Source organism: Sapajus apella, unplaced genomic scaffold (assembly GCF_009761245.1).
Source record: "Sapajus apella isolate SASKATOON/1434 unplaced genomic scaffold, GSC_monkey_1.0 scaffold1, whole genome shotgun sequence".
Lineage (NCBI taxonomy): Eukaryota > Metazoa > Chordata > Mammalia > Primates > Cebidae > Sapajus > Sapajus apella.
The window spans coordinates 7,663,460-7,684,460 of record NW_022436941.1 but is presented as its reverse complement, the minus strand read 5'-3'; the positions used below and the strand labels follow the sequence as shown (position 1 = coordinate 7,684,460).

The following is a 21,001-nucleotide window of genomic DNA, read 5'->3' as shown; positions in this document are numbered from 1 at the left end:
TTTTGAGTAGAGGCTGGTGAGATGGAAGGATTTTTAAGTTGTGGAGCTGCAGCTCTGGAAGTCCCAGCGTAAGGCTGGGATTTTAAGAGAGCCTGTCCTACAGAGCTACAAATAGTAAAAATAGTAAAATAGTAATTTCCTGTTACTAATAGAAAATTTCAGACATCTTAGGCCGGGCGTGGTGGCTCATGCTAGTAATCCCAGCATTTTGGGAGGCCAAGGTGGGTGGATCACTTGAAGTCCGGAGTTTGCGACCAGCCAGGCCAATGGTGAAACCCCGTCTCTACTAAAAATACAACAAACTAGCTGGGCATGGTGGCACACACCTGCAGTCCCAGGTACTTGGGAGGCTGAGGCAGGAGAATCACTTGAACCCTGGAGGCAGAGGTTGCAGTGAGCTGAGATCACGCTGCTGCACTCTAGCCTGGGCGACAGAGCGAGGCTTAGTCTCAAAAAAAGAACATTTCAGACATCCGTAATTTATTTATCATAGTTATACTTATTTTCCTTCACAGTTTATCAGTGTAAGTATAATTAGCATCTGATTGAAGCCAAATTCCTGCTTTCTTTCTATACACTTAATAATCCCACTGTTGTCTCAGTTGGCACGTCACCTCCAAATCTGAGTACAAGCACCTTCTGCTCCAATCACATCCCCTTTTTCCATAAGCTGACACCAGAATCCATGAGCCCAGCTGGGGACCAGTATCCAAGACAGCTTCTGGCTGGATTCTCCCCAGCCACCATCCTTCTGAACAGCAGGCCCTGGGCACAGACAACTATGGCAGGAATGAGTCCCTGCCATCCACAGGACTCCCAGAGAGGGCTATTTGACCTCATGAGAGATTGCCCCAGAGACCCCATTTTTACTTATATTTCTGAAGAGGTCTTACTTGAGGATCAAATGGGAGAGAGCCTATAAAAATGTTTCGCAGGTTGCTTGGTGGTGTACAGTAGGTGGTGTGTTTTGCTCATCAAAGGCGTTCTGCTGGAAGTGGGATGTCCGAGCAGCTTGTCTGGCCTTCTTGTCGCAACAGCACTGCTGCTGCTGGTCCCATCTATCAGAACTGTGGCTGTCACAGAAGAAGTTGCCGATGCACAGCCATGAATCACAGCGCGAGGACTGCTCATAATTGCCTCAAATATGTTTTTGGTTCTCAAATTTAAAACCATTTACTGCTGGGAACAGATGTTAAATTCAGGACGCTTGTCAATTGTTGACGCTATACACAAAAAAAGATGCTTAAAATTAGAAGCCTGATTGAATTTTAAGTACAGTGATCACAGTGGTTGGAACAAAAATAATTGAAAGGGTAAACAGCTTATTGTGGGAGATGAAAGTACGCAATGGAAGGAGAAGCTGAATTTGAATTGGAAAACTCATGATATGGAATTGTATAAGGGATTCTACGACGATCATTAATTATTACTTAATTGTAATAGAAACTCTCTAGCAGCACTTAAGGAACATTAATACCAGATACACTCATTCATAACTTAAGTGATCACAAGAAAAGCCACATGGATTCAGTAACAGTAACAATGATTACTCTCATGTGTTGGGCACCTACTATGTGCCAGATAATGGACTTGAACCTTTATACATCTGATTAGCGTTTAGGCCACTGATTGTTCTTGAGACCACAAAGGATTGGCAGTCACTTGCTTTGGCCAATTGAAAAAATCATGCTGAAATGACAAAAAATTTACCATTTTAATCATTTTGAAATGTAAGATTCAGTGGCATGAAGCAAATTTACAGTGCTGTGCAAACATCACCACCATCCATTTCCAGGTCCTTTTCATCACTTCAAACAGACTCTGTACATATTAATATTAAACAATACATTTCCAGTCCCCCTTCCCTACTTGCTGGTGGCCTTTGCTATTCTTTCCATCTCCGTGAATTTGCCTGGGCCAAATCTGGTAACACTAATGTTACCTCTCCTTCACCCCGACTCCCAAACTGCCCACTGATGACAAGGTCTGCTGTCCTCGCTGTGCTGATCCCTCATGGGATGCCGAGCTGGGCAGGTTAGCTGGAAACACCTCTGGACCCCCAGAACGTTGTCAGAGGCATTTGAACTACAGCGACTGCATCTTAAATAGGAGCTGGGTAAAATAAGGGGTAAAGTAAGGCTGAGACCTCCTAGGCTGCATTCCCAGACGGTGCGGCATCCTAAGTCACAGGATAATATAGGAGGTCGGCATGAGATGCAGGTCATAAGGACTTGCTGATAAAACAGGTTGCGATAAAGAAGTCGGCCAAACTCTACCAAAACCAAGATGGCAACAAGAGTGACCTCTGGTTGTCCTCACTGCAACACTCCCACCAGCACCATGACAGTTCACAAATGCTATGGCAACATCAGGAGGTTACCCTACATGGTCTAAAAAGGAGAGGCATGAATAATCCACCTCCTGTTTAGCACATCATCAAGAAACGACCATAAAAATGGGCAGCCAGCAGTCCTTGTGGCTGCTCTGCCTATGGGGTAGCCATTCTTTTATTCCCTTACTTTCCGAATAAAGTTGCTTTCACTTTGCTCTGTGGACTCGCCCCAAATTCTTTCTTGCGCTACATCCAAGAGCCCTCTCTTGGGGTCTAGATCGGGACCCCTTCTGGTAACAGTATCACAAGGAGGTTGTCCTCAGAGAAGGCTGGATGCCTGCCATCAGGCTGCGGTAGGCCTGCTTCCCCTGCGAAGGCCACCTGCCGGCCGCTGGCTGCGCTCCTCATCCTGCCAGGGCTCAGGATGGAGCAAGCACGTGGAGGGTAAGTCCTCCCATGTTGCACACCAGCTGCAGTAGCTGCTTCTAGTTTTGTGAGTGGGCCACAGTCTCCCTGGCTTCCAGGCATTTAGACATATTGGTGCTTCTTTCAAGAACACTGGCCCCTCACTGTTGCCTCTGCTTTGCTGAACTAACTTAATTCTTCGAGTCTTGGCTGAGAAGTTCTTCCAGGAAGCTTCGCTGTTTCTGCAGGGTGCCCCTCCTCTGCCTGCTGTGGTGGCCAGCATCCTTCCAGGGTGTTCTGTGCGTCTTGCAACCCAGCTCTGATCACACTGGTCTGCTGGCATCTGCTCACCTGTCCCTCCGTCCTCCTAGCTCAGGGGTTATATCGGGCAGGCCCAGGTCCCATTCATGGCTGCAGTCCCCATCACTGGCACCATATCTGGCACACAGTTGCTATTTGGTAAGTGGGCTGAATCCCTTCCATAGCCTCCGTTCCCTGGAGACAATCACAGTATGTGGCCCCTTCTCTGCCTGCTTCTACTGGCATGTGCCCGAGTTTCCATGCTCCTGTGCTTACAGGGTCCCCCAAACACATGGACTTGTGGGAGTAGATGTGTATGGAGGGTCCATGGACAAGTGACAGAAAGGGGAGGAGGCTGCCGATCACCCCTGCTCGGAAGACTGCACTTCAGCTCCCTGAGAGGGAAATGTATTGTGTTGTGTATAAATGGGTATTTGTTGAAATTTAGTGAGTTCAGGTCACGACTCAGTTTCTGTGTCCTCCCAAAGTTTGCTCCTCAGCTGGGATTCCTGGCTGCATGTGTGAGTTGTGAGTGTCGCAGTCTTACTTGCTTCCTGTTGTGACTGCTGGTGGACTGTGAGCAAAGTGAATTTTAATTTTCCTAAACCTACGGATGTTATTTCAGTTTGAAATGAAACAGAGATATCCTATTTCTGCCTTGTTATCTGCTTTGTGTGGTGGGTGAGAAAATTATTACGTAAATACTATGTGTCAGGCCTGGATCTTCCAGAAGGAACTCGATGAAAAGCACCAAGAGGGTGCCAGCCATCCAGGGAAAGTCTTTGGTGATGTTTCAGGGTCTGAGTTCAAGTCTCCATCGTGAAGTCTTGACGTGGAAGAAGCATGGCCAGCACTGTCCATCAGTGTGAACAGAGGACTGACATGCAGCTTAGGAAAGTCAGAGCCCCTCATGTCTCTCCTTTACTGAGTCCTCTCACAAAGGTGCATCATAGAGGCATGTGTCTATGAATTTGTAATTGCTACAAGGCAGTGAATGATTAAGATAGAGCTAGAGATGGGTTCAGATTCCGTCACTTATTACTTCTGTGACTTATAGCTTGTTACTTACCTCTTTGGGCCTCAGTTTCCTCATCTGTAAATTGGATATGACAATCCTAGCCTTCTAGAGTGGTTGTGAAAATGAAATGAGACAAAGCAAGTGCTCACCACTAGGCCTGGCACAGCACGAATGTTAAGCATCAGTATACTTTTAGTTCAATTACGATGTGGAATTGCAAACACACATTGAATTTGGGCTGTAGTCTCCCATGTGCTATCAGACAGACTCTGATTTCTGTATTCTTTCCCCTTTCCAGAGTAGAGTCATCCATGATTCCTATCCTGAGACTAATTTATTCTGCAATCTAATGAAAGATCTTCAGGAGGGTGTTCCAGGCAGCTGTCTGCCTCCCCACTGGGGAAAGACTCTCCTGTCTCAGGTTATTCCTGCTTAAGATGTTTGGCAATATGACCATGAAGGGGGAATGTTTGGTGTGGTTGGGGCAGGTGACAAAGGACTTCTTGTGGCACGTCTTGGTGTCCCTATGTGGTCAGTTGTGAGCTCCTCAGCAGGGGAGGGCTGTGCGCACATGGGCATGTGTGTGTACGTGGCCACGGAAGCCTCCCTGTGCCTGCTGGGGGCCTGGGATCGGCCCAGCTGTCTAATGTTGACTAAGGCTGCTGCTGTGACAGATGTTCTTTTGCTTAGAGATTCACTGTGGAGTATTTAGTACAAGAACTTGGGGAAGCAGTTACTGCTGGAAGATTCATACTCTACATTAAAACTTCTTTATTAGCAATCTGATTTAATGGGTAGATAATCCAGAGTCCTGGAGACAGTCATCTGCCACCAATTGAACACATTTTATCAGATAATGGTGTGAGAACTGACTGGGCAGAAGACCTGCGGGGTCTCAAGTTGCTCTCAGAGCTCCCAGAATCTAGCAGAAGTTATTCTTTTTTTTAAAGTGTCTAAAGGTATCCTTCCGTCTCCACTCTATCTCAGTCCTGCTAGTTTTTATAAGCAAAAACCCTGGTGAAAGACAGAGGGAAAGAGTTGAGCCTGGAAGTCGGGCTCTGCCGCTTGTTTACTGTGTGACCATTTTGCTTCTCTGGCCTGGCCTTGTGACCATGTCACTACCTCTTATAGTACAGGTTATAGAAAATTCCCTTACACCCCTCAGATGCAGAGTTCTAGTCTCATGGAGGAGAATGGGTGATCACTCAGTTCTCACCACCCTTGATGAAAGGTGGATTCCATAACTGGAAACCCATCTGTTAACTAATTGGATGGTTAGTATTTCCTTAGCTAATACTAAGCTCCCAAAGCTTTCCATTTATCTTTCAAACAGCCAGGCTTATAGATCCCTTGAGAGGGCGGCCACACAGCCCTGGCGATTCTGGGGTTAGGTAACTGCCAATGGAAACTAGATGCAGTGGTTGTCGGACTCCGCTCATGTTCTGCCTCCTGGGGTCTCTCTCACGGGTATTTTGTTCTTAGTAGGTTCTAGAGAAGTCTGAGGGATGGTGGCAAAGGCAGCTGGAATGCCCATCATGCCAACAGATGAGCTTCCTCCTCAGGACACAGGAGCCTGGTTTGCTGGTTAGCCATAGAATTGCTTTTTCTTTTGTCTTTGCCATTGTGTGTCTGGTATATTGTTTCTTTTCAAAAGCATTAGTAGGTAGTTTTATTAAGAAAAAGAAAAAATGAGAAAAAGAAAGACAGTTAAATTGAGCCAAAGCAGGAAAAATATTGCAAAGTAAGACCCTTATCTAGTTTGTCTAGCTTTGCAAAATCTTATTTATCTTGACTAATATTTCCATATTTCATCTTATTTTTCCTTATGTATTCATACATTAAATCAATGTGCTGTGACTTGCTCTAGTAAAGTGGAACTGAAGGTCAAGAATTCAATTGCCCGGTAGCCACAGGGATACTCTTTGGTGTAACACCTGACTGGTTAACAGATGGATTTCCGGTTATGGAATCCATCAGGGCCTGCAGTGGTCCTCACAGTGACTCTCACAACAGAAGTGTGGCTGCTCATCTGTAAAGCCCGTATCTGTGTTTGAGGGCTTCCTCAGGCATAGACCCAGACTCGAGGGGCTGGTGGCACCTGTCTGCATCCAGCTTTCCATTCTCCTATGTGAGAACCCCCTTCCTGGTGTCAGGAGCCATGTCTTGGTCTGTAGGGCAAGGAGTGGGCCTGCAGGGCAGAGAGTGCAGGCTCACAGGAGATCACTTTGCTAAAGCTCAGAGAGTGTTGCTGAGCTGGAAAGAAGTTGTACCCAGTCACTAGCTTTCCTCTTTCACCTGGGTTCAAGCCTGTATATAGAGGAACATGGCTCTTTGTGGTGGGGTTTGCAAGGGCATCAGAAAAGTACCCAATTACCCTGAAACACTATCCCCATCAACTTGCATATGTGTTTGCCATCCTAGGGTTCTGCTCTTTCTGTGTTAAGACATCCCCTGCCCCCATAAGGGAGTATCCATATAGCTATGATAATGGCGCTGGAGGACGCTGGTGGTTCAGCTCCTTCCTCCAAGATCAGGGCTGGGCCCTGGGACTGGAGAGTTAGAATCTCCAAAGCCATACTGGGCCTGGGAACTTTGTCCCATGTCACACTGTCACTTTGTTTCAGAGTGATGCAGTCCTCACCAGGCTTGTAAAGAAGAACTTAGTCACTGGAGTGAAGGTGTTTCCTGGGGCCCTGAAGTATGAGTTGCTTGACCTGGGCCCTGGGATTCAGTAAATTCTGGCATTATAAGAGCCAAGGTGGGTGCAGTGGTTCATGCCTGTAATCCCAATATTTTGGGAGGGGCAGGAGGATTATTAAAGCCCAGGAGTTTGGGAGGCTGAGGCAGGAAGATTGCTAGAGCCTAGGAATTCAAGAGCAGCCTGGGCAAGATAGCAAGACCTCATCTCTACAAAAATTAAAAAAAAAATAACTGGGACAGGTGGGCGTGGTGGCTCATGCCTATAATCTCAGCACTTTGGGAGGCCGAGGCAGGAGGATCACTTGAGGTGAGGAGTTTGAGACCAGCCTGGCCAACATGGTAAAACCCCATCTCTACTAAAAATACAAAAATTGGCTGGGCTTGGTGGCAGACACCTGCAATTCTAGCTACTCTTGGGAGGCTAAGGCAGGAGAATCACTTGACCACAGGAGGTGGAGGTTGCAGTGAGCCGAGATTGTGCCACTGTACTCCAGCCTGGGTGGCAGAGTGAGACTTCGGCTCAAATAATAATAAAAAAAGCTGAGTGTGGTGGCATGTGCCTGTAATCCCAGCTACTTGGGAGCCTGAGATGGGAGGATCACTTGAGCCTAGGAGTTCAAGACTGCAGTAAGTTATGGTCACACCACTGCACTCTAGCCTGGAAGACAGAGTGGGATCCTGTCTCTATTAAAAAAGAAAAGTGACGTGGGTTTAGCTGGTCCAAGTTCCTTGCAAACCCTAATCCCAGAGAAGAGAAGGTGATTACAGGAATGTGATTGCCAGAGGCGGTGCTATGTCTCAAGGAAGTTCCTTCCCCAGCCTCCCTTAAAAGGATGCCCTCAGCAGTTGGGTACCTCTCCTTCTTGGTGCCCCTCCCTTGTCTCCTCTCTAGCTCTGTATTGGTCTTTGCCAGCTCCTCAGCTTCTCCAGCTCAAAAACTCTCAGTCCTGTCTGTGCTGTGGTAGCCCTACGTTTTTCTCGGAGTTTTCTGGTGGCTCTTTGCGGCCTTAGGTAGGTCTCTGTGTGCAAAGGGGCTGAGCTTCAGTAAACATTTATAAATATACATTCTGTAAATTTATAACATTTACAGAATATACATTCTTCTCAGCACCACATCACACCTACTCTAAAATTGACCACATAATTGGAAATAAATCACTCCTCAGCAAATGCAAAAGAACGGAAATCATAACAAACTGACTGACCCAGGTGGGAAGGCCCAGTTTTCCGTGGTGTCCTTGTCCTGCTTTAGTGTCTGTGGGTGGCAAGGCCTGGGTCCTGAGTCCTGACAGGAGGCCGGAGTGTCCAGAGCAGGGTGGCTTGTAGGGATAGGCGTTCCTAACCCGGCTTTTCTGTGGTGGGCTGCCAGGGCCCCTCCTGAGGAAGCTGTGTTACACACTCTGCCTGAGCCCCCACAGCGTGCATCTCTGCTGTGCCCTGTCACTGCTTCCCCACTGTGAACCACAAAGCTTGGGCCTGTGTGCTGGTGCCTGGCCCCTTCCAGGGGTTACCGAAGGTGCCCAGGTGGAGGATATTGGAGGACTGGGTCCAGTGAGGGGGATTTTCTCTTGGAGCTCAGTAAAGCAATTGTGGGTAGAAAGAAAATGTTCTCACAGCCCCGAAGCTGAAAACAAGGGGAGCATAAATAATCAAGACAAAGTGCTTTGGGGCTCATGTCTGAGGTGGGAGATACAGATTTGATAATCAGATTTCATCAAAGTGCCACGTGTAGGCTGGGTAGCCAGGCCTGCGAGCAGCAGAGCCAGGACGTCTCTCCAGCCTGGAGTGTGGCACCATCTGATGGAGGGGAGTACAACAGAGATTCAGCTAATACCTATAATTTCCAGAGAAATCAATTTAGGTGTCACAATCGGAGCATGGAATTGGAGTGAAGAAAATGCCTAGGAGCAGATAAGTGTCTTCAAAAGGAACTGAAATTTCATGCACGTTTTTTTTTCTTTTTTTTGGAGAAGGAGTCTCTCTCTGTTGCCCAGGCTGGAGTGCAGTGGCATGATCTCAGCTCACTGCAACCTCCGCCTCAGGGGTTCAAGTGATTCTCCTGCCTCAGCCTCCCAAGTAGCTGGGATTACAGGCACACACCACCATGCCTGGCTAATTTTTGTGTTTTTAGTAGAGCCAGGGTTTCACCATGTTGGCCAGGCTGGTCTCAATCTCCTGACCTTGTGTTCCGCCTGCCTCGGCCTCACAAACTGTGGGAATTACAGGGGTGAGTTACCATGCCGGGCTGTTTTTTTTTTTTTTTTTTTTTTGAGATGGGGTCTCACTCTGTTACCCATGCTGGAGTGCAATGGCACTATCTTGGGTCACTGCAACCTCCACTTCCTGGATGCAAGTGACTTGCCTGCCTCAGCCTCTGAGTAGCTGGGATACCAGATACCCACCACCACACCTGGCTAATTTTTGTATTTTTAGTAGAGACAGGGTTTCACCATGTTGTTCAGGCTGGTCTGGAACTCCTGACTTCAGGTGATCCACCCACCTTGACCTCCCAAAGTGCTGGGATTACAGGTGTGAGCCACTGTGCCTAGCTCAAGCACAAATTCCATACTCACAAAAGACGAGCAGAGGGAGCCCAAGGAAGAAGATGTTCCTTAAATGTTGAGTTCCAGATCAGACCCTGGGACTTTGCCTGGAAGAGATTGTGTAGAGGATCTTGATGGAAGGGTCATCTTTGTGGTCACACCCCAGGCACTAGACAGAGTGGCAGATCAGTTTTTTAAGCCAGGAAAGAAGTGTGTGAGGAATGAAGTTCACTCTTGACTGCACTTGGTCAGGTCAGAACCATTTTGGAGGGCTCCTTCTTGGTCTTTTTACCCTTTGCAGGCAAGGTTGTCAAGGCAATGACTGTCCTGCCTGAGGGTTGGAACCATGAGAACCTGGGAGTTGCCACACTAGGAGGGGACGGAGGCTCTCATATACTGGACAGAGCTCATGGCTAGTAAAGGCATCAGGAAACCAGCAGGTGCTGGTAGGTGTCAGTTCTACCTTTAAAACCTCACCTAGGTTGGGCGCAGTGATTCATGCCTGTAATCCCTGCACGTTGGGAGGCCAAGGTGGGTGGAGCACCTGAGGTCAGGAGTTCGAGACCAGTCTGGCCAACATGGCGAAAACCTGTCTCTTCTAAATGCAAAAATTAGCTGGGCATGGTGGCATGGGCCTGTAATCCCAGCTACTTGGGTGGCTGAGGCAGGAGAATTGCTTGAACCCAGGAGGCAGAGGTTGCGGGAAGTCAAGATCATGCCACTGCATTCCAGTCTGGGTGACAGAGCAAGACTCCACCTCAAAAAACAAAACAAAAAACACCTCTCCCAAACATGTATACAGTCATGCACCACTTAAGATGGGGATACCTTCTGAGAAATGCATCATTAGGCGATTTCATCATTGTGCAAATATCACAGATTGTAGTTGCACAAACCTAGATGGTACAGCCTAATGCGTGCCTAGGCTATATGATAGGGCCTGTTGCTCCTAGGCTGCAAAGCTGTACAGCATGTGACTGTGCTGATTATGGTAGGCACTTGTAAAACAATCCTAAGTATTTGTGTATGTAAACATTTCGAAACATAGAAAAGGTGCAGTACAAATGTATTTCTAGGTATATGGTATATTTATTCTACATATCTACATAAATACAAATGTACTCCTGGAAAATTCATAGTATTTATGGGTATGTTTATGTGTGTGTTTAAAAATAGGAGAGGTAGGCCAGGTACAGTGGCTCATCCCTGTAATTCCAGCCCTTTAGAGGCTTAGGTGGGTGGATCGTGAGGTCAGGAGTTTGAGACCAGCCTGGGCAAGATGGCGACACCCTGTCTCTACTGAAAATTCAAAAATTAGGCCAGTGCGGTGGCAGGTGCCTGAAATCCTAGCTACTTGGGAGGCGGAGGCAGGAGAATTGCTTGAACCCAGGAGGTGGAGGAGGCAGTGAGCCGAGATTGCACCACTGCACTCCAGCCTGTGCAACAGAGCAAGACTCCATCTCAAAAAAAAAGAAAAAGAAAAAAATAGAGGTAATATATATCAATCTACAAGCTTGATTTTTTCATTTAACAAAATTTCTTGGCCATCCAGCCATATTATCAGTATCTAAAGGTCTCTTGTTTTTATTTTTATTTTTTGTATTTTAGTAGAGAACGGGTTTCACTATGTTGGCCAGGCTGCTCTCAAACTCCTAACCTCATGATCCACCCATCTCAGCCTCCCAAAGTGCTGGGATTACAGGCATGAACCGTCACTTATTTTGTAAAAACAGCTTTAGGATTGTGGTAGGCAGAATAATCCAACCCACCCCCTACCCCCACCAGCTGTCCCCTGGAACTTGTGAATATGTTACATTCCATGGCAGAGAAACTTTGTAAATGTGATTACTATAGGTAAGGACCTTGAGAGGAAGAGATTGTTTTGGATTATGAAGGTGTGCCCAGTCTAATCAATGGTGGCATTAAGAGGGGAAGAGGGAGGCAGAGGGTGGGTCACAGAAAGGCAATGGGAGAAGGACCTGCTGTTTGGAGGATGGGGTATTGGGCCATGAGCCAAGTGATGCAGCAACCTCTAGAAACTGGGAATGGCTCTCATCTTGCAGCCAGCAAGAAAAAGAACACATCAGTAGGAAATGAATTCTCCCTGCAAGCCTCCAGAAAGGAACACAGCCTGTAGACACCTTGATTTTAGTCTGGGGAGACATGCACCGACTCTGACTACCAGAACTGAAAAGAAATAAATTTGTGTTGTTTTGAGTTGGTAATTTGTCATGGCAGCAATGAAAAGGGCCACAGTGGTGGTCTGTAGGGTGATCTCCCATGGTTTATTTAGCTATTCCCCTGTTGATGACAGATGTTTACATTCCATATTTTCTTTATGGGAATACTTTATGGGAAGTGTACCCACTTCCTTGTGTACAAGGGGAGGTGTTGTTCTAGGACAGGGTTTTCTAAAAATATCTTTGGTAGTCTCCAGTAAGAAATACATTTTATGTAGTGATCCAGTAGACACACCGACATATAAAACAAAACTTCAAGAAGCTATACTGGTCCTTACTACCTGTGTTACATTCTGATTATTTTCTGGGCTACTCTGTTCTATTTTATTCAGAACAAGTGCTGATTGCCAGATACTAACTTTATTTCACAGTTCATGAATGGATTTCAACCAAAAGTTTAAAAAGTTCTGCTCTAGAAGCTGCTTGGCTAGGCTATTATGTGGTAAACTAAGTGAATGTGTGATCTGACCACCACTTAGCCCAGTAGGACACCAAAAAATGAGGATTCATTTTTGATGACAATCTACAATTCTGCCATTGGAAAATTTAGATATAAGTGATTTTATTTTAGTGTATTTGTTTTATGTTATGATTTAGTATTGCTTTTATTAAATTTGAAAACTATTTGGAAATACGGAGTCACGAGAAGTTACAAAGAGAATACATAGAAATCCTGTGCACCCTTGATCCCATTTCCCTCAATGGTTACATCTTACATAACTTTTTTTTGAGGTGGAGTCTCACTCTGTCACCCAGGCTGTAGTGCAGTGGCATAATCTCAGCTCACTGCAACCTCTACCTCCCAAGTTCAAGTGATTCTCCTGCCTCAGCCCCAAAGTAGCTGGGATTATAGGTGCCCGCCACCACGCCTGGGTAACTTTTGTATTTTCAGTAGAGATGGGGTTTCACCATATTGGCCAGGCTGGTCTGAAACTCCTGACCTCAGGTGATCCACCTACCTCAGCCTCCCAAAGTCCTGGGTTTACAAGCATGAGCCACCATGCCCGGCCACATCTTACATAATTATAAAACAATATTAAAACCAGGAAACTAACATTGACGTGATGTGTTGTATAGTTCATATCATTTTATCAGTTGTGTGGATTCCTGTAGACATTGGTGCAATCAAGGTACAGAACTAGTCCTGTCCTGTAAAGATCTCCCTGGTGCTACCCCTTTAGAGTCAAACCCAGCCCTCTTCCTCAGCCATTCCTAATCTCTGGAGCCACTAATCTATTTTCTGTCTCTACAAATTTGTCATTTTGAGAATGTCATGTAGATGGACTCATATAGTATGTGACCTTTTAAGATAGCCTTTTTTTCACTTAGCATAAATGTCCTGGAGCTCCATCCAGTTGCTGCATGTATGAATAGTTAATTCCTTTTTATTGATGAGTAGTATTCCATGGTATGGGTGTTTGACCTTCATTGTATTAAGGGAGGTTTTTATTTCTAATTTTTGGCTATTGTAAATAAAGCTGTTATGAATAATCATGTACAGGTGTCATATGGATATGTTATTTCTCATTGATTTCTGGGTCAGATGCAATTGCCAATCATATGATAAGTGTATATTTAATTTTTAAAGAAATTGCTAAGTGGCTTTCCAGAGTGGCTGTACCAGCAATGTAAATGACATACAGTTTCTCCGCCTCCTTGTCAGCAGTTGGCATTGTCAGTATTTATTTTAGCTGCTCTAACAGCTGTAGTGATAGCTCATTGTCGTCTTGATTTGCATTTCCCTAATGGTTAATGATGTTGCACATCTTTCATGTGCTTATTTGCCATCCGTATATTCTTTTCAGTGAAATGTCTCATGTCTATTGTTTTTTATTTTGAGAGTTACATATTAGTCTGGTGGGAGGTGTGGTAGAAGCACTATATTTTTTGGTGCTTTTTAGTGCTGAATGGATACTAAGCTTTGAAATTTCTTGTCTTTGAATAATCAGACATGGACAAAGCGACTATAGTAGTTTATACTTCTAGCACTTTTGGGGGTTCCTGTCTCCACACACCTTCATAAATATTTAATGTTATTAACTTTACTCATTTTTTCCTAATTTGATGAGTCACAATGGATCCAACTATTTTAATCTGCATTTGATTGAATACTAGTAAGGATAAGCGTCTTTTTATAATGCTTTGGGCATTTGTATTTACTCTAAAAATTATCCGTTTGTAGCTTTTGCCACTTAAAAATGAATCTTTAATTACACAAATAATTTACATCTTATTTATTTTTCGAGGTGTTTTGAGACGGCGAGTCTCTCTCTCTCTCTGTTGCCCAGGCTGGAGTGCAGTGGCACCATCTTGGCTCATTAAAGCCTCTACCTCCCAGGCTCAAGCGAATTCTCCCACCTCAGCCTCCTGAGTAGCTGGGATTACAGGCCAGTGCCACCATGCCCAGCTAATTTTTGTATTTTTAGTCGAGATGGGTTATACAGTTTGGCTGTGTCCCCACCTAAATCTCATCTTGAATTATAGTTCCCACTATCTCCACATGTCGTGGGAGGGACCTGGTGGGAGGTTACTGAATCATGGGGGCAGTTACCCCCATGCTGTTCTCATGATAGTGAGTGAGTTCTCTTGAGATCTGACGGTTCTATAAGGGGCTTTCCCCACTTTGCTCAACACTTCTCCTGCCTGTTGCCTTGTGAAGAAGGTGCTTTGCTTCTCTCTCACTTTCTGCCATGATTGTAAGTTTCCTGAGGCCTCCCCAGCCATGGAAAACTGCGTGTAAGTTAACTCTCTTTCCTTTATAAATTATGCAGTCTCAAATTTGTCTTCATTAGCAGTGTGAGAACAGACTGTTAACAACGGGGTTTTGTCCTGTTGTCCAGGATGGTCTCAAATTCCTGAGCTCAAGCGATCTACCTGCTTGGCCTCCCAAAGTGCTGGGATTACAGGCGTGGGCCACTGTGCCCAGCTTGTCTTATTATTCTTAATCATGTTTTTAAAAAAGGAAAATTGCTGGTAAGGCTAAATTTCCCTTTTAATATCCTTCTGTCTCTTAACATATCACCCCAACACTTAGTTGCTTAAAATGACAATCATTTGTTCATGAGTCTACAGGTTGGCTGGGTGGTTCAACTGATTTGGGCTGACCTTGCTCATGCATCATGACCTTGGTCAGCTATCTGGATGCCTGTGGTGTAGCTGGTCTGATGGCCTGGATTGGAATGACTTTGCTTTCCTCCGTTTGTCTTTTGTATCCTTCCATTAGAGTGTTATGGGAATGTTCTCATCATGTGAGTCCAAGAAACATTCAGACACTTTTTGAAGACGCTTCTTGTGTCAGTTTTGCCCCTGTCCCATTGGCCAAAGCAAGTCACATGGTTAAGTACAGAGTTAGTGTGCGAGAGGCGTGAAACTTTGGGGCCACTAATGTAGTCAGTCTACCATTGTGCGCTTTTGGCCACAACTTAACCATATCCTTCCCATATGCAAAATATGCTCACCCGCTTTCTAGGATCCCCAAAAGATTATCCAATCACATCATTATGTTTGACGCCTAGGATCTCATTATCATTATCAGCTCTGCTTGCGGCACCTTGGATGCAATTTCTCTTGATCTGGGGACCCATAAGCTAAAAAGATAATTTATCTTCCCTTCCCAGTATACAATGGCAGGGACAGGAAAATTGCAATAGATACACCCTTTGAAAAGAATGGGAGGAACACTGCATCACTGCCGTAGCAATTCTACAATCCAGCTGGGAAAACATTGCCAGGTTCCCCTATATTGGGAAGGACCTCACTTCCAGGTATCCCTTACCACAGGGGTGGTGAATATCCCTTAATTAACACCCAATTCTGCTCACTGAGAGTGGCTTTCTTTTCTTCTTTTTTTTTTTTTTGAAAGAGGGCTTCTAATTTCTATGAAGTTTTCTAATCCACTATTTGCCAAGGTCCTTGGCTTCACCCTTGGAGATGTCCTTCTTTTCCCATTATCCTCCTTGGCCACTTCTGAGGAGAAAATAGGCATTTTAGGCAATGTCTTTCTCAGCCTTCTTCCTGTCCACAAACCTTTTTACATTTTGAATAATTTCTACTCAGGCTGGGGCATTTATGACAATAGACCATCCTCAGAAGCATTGTGGGTTTGCTAGGCTTCTCATTGCACTTACTGCCATTTGTCAAAAGTCACACCCATAATTTTTTGAGAACTTTATCTTTTTTAGACTTAACCACTGCTACTCTGGGCATGTCAGACATGTTCTAAAGACTCCTAGGTTCCCTGCTTTCAGGGACAGGAACCATACAGCAATGCCAAGTGTTCATTCAAGCTTCTGCTTATGCCAAATTTTCTATTGGCTCATTGGCCAAAGCAAATACATAGCTAAGCCCAGTGTTAGTATGGGCAGGCACTGCAAGAGGGTATGGATTCAGAGAAATATGAAAAATTGAGGCTTTACTGCAATCCATCTATCATAAACAGTAATTTTAAAAAGTTTGGTGTGATTTCTTGGGTGTGTGTACATAAATATTAACTGTATATGGTTCTGCATCTTGCTATTTTCACTTAGTAATATTTTTTCTTTGAGAAATTTCTTTTAACTGCTATAAGAATTTCATTGTACAAATGTATAGTGCATTTTATTGAGCCATTTCTGTGATGAGCGAACATTTAGGTTCTTTCTAATTTTTTCATCATTACTTTATTTCATATGGTCTGAGATGTACTTTTCCCCCTCATTTTATTATCTCTGATATTATTATGATACCTTGCAAGTATTTGGAAGTTTTATTCTTAGTATATAGAATAATGATGCATCTTGTAATCAGTGTTGCTTTAGGTTTGATGAAATGTGATACAAACTTCGATGAATATTCTGCTTGGACTGATTTCTGAATCAGTTTAACCATTTATACTCTCAGCATTGCTTTCCACCCTTGACAGTAGTTGGTTCGTCATTAGAATGTTTTTGTGATTTGCCAACATGATAGATGTGAAATGATATCTCACTGCAATTTTAAATTTACTTGTCTGATTACTAGTTAGGTTAAACATTGCTTCATATTTATTGGCCATTTAGGTTTTCTTTCTACAAATTATCTATTTAGATCTTTTCCCCATTTTTGTAGGGTTATCTTTTTGTTGTTGATTTGTAGAAATTCTTCATATGTTATAGACACTAATCTTTTGTTGGCCTATTGCAAATATCTTCTTCCATTCTGAAGTTTAACTTCCTTGTTTATAGTGTTCTTTATTGTATAGACAATTTGAGTTTTAATGGAGTTGAATTTTAAAAATTAATATTTTTTTAATGGTTTGAGATTTTTGTGTCATGTTTAAAAAATTATTAATTACTATTACTAGTAGTAGCAGCTACTATTTCTTGAACAGTTACCATGTGCTAGGCACTGTTCTGAGTATATTAACTAATTCAATTATCACAATAACTCTTTTGGATAGTCTTTATCATTAACCCTACTCTACACCTAGAAAACTGGGTGAACCAGTTTGTACTAGGTTAACTAATGCACCACCCCATAGATGACCACATCCTATTCCTAGAACCTGTGGTATTACCTTGCATGACTAAAGGATGGACTTTATATGGCAAAATATGTGATTAAATTAAGAGCCTTGAGATGGGGAAATTGTCCTGAATTATTTGGGTGTGCCTCCAGTGTAATCATAAGTATCCTCATGAGAGGGAGGCAGAGGGAGGTACCCCACAGAAGAGGAAAAGGCAGTGTGGCCACAAAGGCAGAAGTTGTCATGATGGAGCCACAAGCCAAGGAATGCCAGTACCTCCAGGAGCTGGAAGAGGCGAGGAACATAGAACGTATTTTCATATTATTGTCTATGGGGTTTTCCTCTTTAGTGAATTACCTGTTTATCCACTTTCCTATTGGGTTGTCTTTTTTTCTAGGAGATCTTCATATAGATTGGATACCTAGTTATGTGTGTGATACATACATATTTTTCAGGAGGTAACATGACTTTTTGTGTTGCTTATGTTTTTTTTGCCAAAAATTTACATTCTTATTTAGTCAACTTTTTTTTCTTTATATACATCCGTTTGTGATTATTATATATATTTCTAGAGACAGGGTCTCATTCTGTTGCCCAGGCTGGAATGCAGTGGCCTGATCATGGCTAACTTGAACTCCTAGTCTCAGGCGATCCTTCCACTCAGCCTCGGAAGGAGGTAGGACTATAGGCACACACCACCACAACTAGCTAATTTTTTTTTTTGAGATGGAATCTTACTCTGTCACCCAGGGTGGAGTGCTATCTCAGCTCACTGCAACCTCTGCCTCTGGGTTCAAGTGATTTTCCTTTCTCAACCTCCTGAGAAGCAGGGATTACAGGTGTGTGCCACCACACCTGACTAATTTTTGGGTTTTTAGTAGAGACAGGGTTTCACCATGTTGGTCAGGCTGGTCTCGGACTCCTGACCTCAAGTGATCTACCTGCCTCAGCCTCCTAAGGTGCTGAGATTACAGGCAAGAGCCATCGCACCCAGCCTAATCTTTAAAGTTTTCTGTAGAGGTAGGGGTTTCACTGTGTTGCCCAGGCTGGTTTTGAACTCCTGGCCTCGAGTGATCCTCTGCCACAGCCTCTCAAAGCACTGGGATTACAGATATGAGCCACTACACTTGGGCTGTTTGTGATTTAAGAAGATTTTTTCTTGGCCAGGTGCGGTGACTCATGCCTGTGATTCCAGCACTTTGGGAGGCTGAGGAGGGAGGATCATGAGGTCAGGAGATTGAGACCATCCTGGCCAACATGGTGAAACCCCATCTCTACTAAAATACAAAAAATTAGCCTGGCATGGTGGTGTGTGCCTGTAGTCTCCAGCTACTTGGGAGGCTGAGGCAGAAGAATCGCTTGAACCTGGGAGGCGGAGGTTGCAGTGAGCTGAGATCACACCACTGCACTCCAGCCTGGCAACAGAGCAAGCCATGCTTTTCTCAAAAAAAAAAAAAAAAATTTTTTTTTTTCTCAAACTTTATATTGTCTTCTAAAGCTTTGACTTTTTGTAATGTTTGGGTTCTTTCATCTATCTGGAATTTGTTTTTGAGAATAGCGTATAGGAACATAATTTTATTCCAAAATAGAGAGTCAGTTGCCTCAATACCATTATTAACAGGTCCAATTTTCTCTCATTGACTTGAAATAATGCAATCTACACATGAGCCCATTTCTGAGCTCTCATTTTTTTGATCCATCTCTCCTTACTCTAATATCAAACAGTATTACTTTCTATAGTTTCATAATATGTTTTGATATTTGGTAAGGCAAGTTCTTCTTTCTTCTTTCCAAAACAATTATTTACTACTTTCACATATTTACATTTTTATGTGCATTTTAGGATCACCTAGATTACTGGAAGTGTGCTGAAAATTTTATTATAAAAAAAATCTCTCTTAGAGAGAGATCCAAGACGGCTGATCACTAGCAGCTCGGGATTGTAGCTCCCAGTGAAAGCGCAGAGAACAAGAGGACGCCACACTTTCAGACGAATTTTTGTTGCTCACACACCAGGAGATTCCCAGCGGAGGAGCCTGAGGGGTCACCAGCGCGACTCTTGTGGCCAGCGAGGCGGTTTTGCTGCTGCCTTGGTGCGGCGGTTCTTGGTGCAGAGTCAGAAAAGCACCATCAATCTTAACGCTGCTGTTTTGGCCGGCGCAGTGGGTTGCTCAGATTTTAGCACTGGGAATCAACAAGTTGGACGTCTACTCAGAAATCCAATTATAAAGACGGTAATTATAAAGACCACAGATGGATAAATCTATAAAGAAGGGAAGAAAACAGCCTAAAAAGGCTGAGAATACCCAAAATCAGAACACCTCTCCCTCTGCAGGGGATCACAGTTCCTCATCAGCAACGGAACAAGGCCTGATGGAGAACGAATTTGTTCCATTAACAGAATCAGCCTTCAAAAGGTGGATGATAAGAAACTTCTGTGAATTAAAAGAACTTGTTCTAACCCAATGCAAAGAAACTAAGAACTTTGAAAAAAGGTTTGACGAAATGTTAAGAAGAATTAACAATTTAAAGAGGAATATAAGTGAATTAATGGAGCTGAAAAACATGAGAACTTTGCGAACTATGCACAAGTTTTAACAGCCGAATCGATCAAGCAGAAGAAAAGATATCAGAAGTCGAAGACCAACTTAATGAAATAAAACGAGAAGACAAGATCAGATAAAAAAGGATAAAAAGGAACGAGCAAAGTCTCCAAGAAATATGGGACTATGTGAAAAGACCTAATCTACACTTGATAGGTGTACCTGAATGTGACGAAGAGAATCAATCCAAGCTGGAAAATATGCTTCAGGATATTATTCAGGAAAACTTTCCCAACCTAGCAAGGCAGGACAATATTTAACTCCAGGTAATACAGAGAACACCACAAAGATATTCCTCAAGAAGACCAACCTCAAGGCACACAATCGCCAGATTCACCAGGGTTGAAATGAAGGAGAAAATACTAAGGGCAGCCAGAGAGAAAGGTCAGGTTACCCACAAAGGGAAGCCTATCAGACTCACAGCAGATCTCTCAGCAGAAACCCTACAAGCCAGAAGAGAGTGGGGACCAATATTCAACATCCTTAAAGAAAAGAACTTTCCATCCAGAATTTTACATCCAGTCAAACTAAGCTTCATAAGCGAAGGAAAAATAAAATCTTTTGTGAACAAGCAAGCGCTCAGAGATTTCATCACCACAGGCCTGCTTTACAAGAGCTTCTGAAAGAACCACTACACATAGAAAGGAACAACCAGTATCAGTCTTTCTAAAAAATACCAAAAAATAAAGAGCATCAACATAATCAAGAATTTACATCAACTGATAGGCAAAACAGCCAGCTAACATTAAATGGCAGTATTAAACTCACATATATTATTATTACTTCTAAATTTAAATCGACTAAATCCCCCAATCCAAAGACACAGACAGGTAAAAAAAAGCCAAAACCCTTCGGTATGCTGCATCCAGACCCATCTCACATGCAAGGATATACAAAGACTCAAAACAAAGCGATGGAGAAAGATTTACCAACCAAATGGAGAGCAAAAATAAATAAATAAATAAAAAGCAGGAGTTGCTTTAAAGCAACAAAGATCAAAAGAAGCAAAGAAGGATATTACATAATGATAAAAGGATCAATGCAACAAGAAGAGCTAAAGATCCTAAATATATACACACCCAACACAGGAATACCCAGACATATAAGACTTATAAAGAGACTTAGACTCCCACACAATAATAGTGGGAGACTTCAACATCAATGTTAGACAGATCAATGAGACAGAAAATTAACAACGATATCCAGGATTTGAACTCAGATCCAGAACAAGTAAACTTAATTAACATTTATAGAACTCTCCACTTTGAATACACAAAATATACACTCTTATCTGTACCACATCGCATCTATTTACAGGTTTCAATGAAATATTTGTTGGCTGCTTGTTATTTTCTTCCCTCATTTTTTTTTTCATGTC

At 43.5% G+C, this 21,001-nt stretch overlaps 1 pseudogene; it reads left to right on the top strand.

Moving 5' to 3' along the window:
• LOC116553259 overlaps window positions 1–21,001 on the top strand; it is a 42,149-nt pseudogene that overhangs the window by 20,556 nt on the left and 592 nt on the right.